Source organism: Python bivittatus, unplaced genomic scaffold, assembly GCF_059951505.1.
Source record: "Python bivittatus isolate LINGU-HERP-01145 unplaced genomic scaffold, Pbiv_v1 ctg000330_np1212, whole genome shotgun sequence".
NCBI classification, from domain to species: Eukaryota; Metazoa; Chordata; class Lepidosauria; order Squamata; family Pythonidae; genus Python; species Python bivittatus.
This window is the reverse complement of record NW_028277058.1, coordinates 61459988-61460721: the sequence shown is the minus strand read 5'-3', so window position 1 is coordinate 61460721 and position 734 is coordinate 61459988.

Sequence of the window (734 nt, the reverse complement as noted above, 5' to 3'; positions counted from 1 at the left end):
CTGCCTCTGCAGACCAATCCGTTCCCTTTCAAGAACATTCCAGAACCAGCAGCCTTCACACTTTGTCCCACAACAGCTTTAAGAAGAAGCCAGCCACGATTACATAGCAAAGGCCATTCTAATATTCTTTAGCATTGCTGCACCGAGGTACCAGGCAGCTGCAATTCCTAACCACGTGGAGTCCTTGGAGTTCTCTGAGCTTGATTGTTTTCTTGCAAACGTTTCAGTGCTAGCACTGAAGGCGTTACCTAGCCAGGTAACGAAACCTTTGCGAGAAAACAGCCAAGCTCAGAGAACCCCGAGGACTCCACAGTTCAACCCTGAGCTACGCATATTCTCTTCTGTTGATTCCTAACAATATTCCAGGCTCACAAAAGACGCCAACCTGGGCCACCTCTCTGTTCTTCCTCTCTGCTGGCCCTCAATTTGAGATGAATCCTTCTGCCTGTCCTACAACTGTCCTGAAATCTCGGCTTAAAGCAAGCCACACAACAGCTCCCCCATCAGCAGCAGGCAAACAGTCATTCAGACCATCGACAAAAGTTGCTTCCAGGAGCTGGTTTTACTTGGCAGCCCAGAAGCCGCCCAGAGCCCTCCTCCCACTCGGCCGAGCCCCAGGCTCCCTCCAGCCAATACTGCGCAGAGGTTTGGTCCAGCTGACGTGAAGCCAGATGCGGGGAGGGGAGGGAAAGGGAGGGGAGGGAAAACACTCGCACACAAACACACACAGAGAG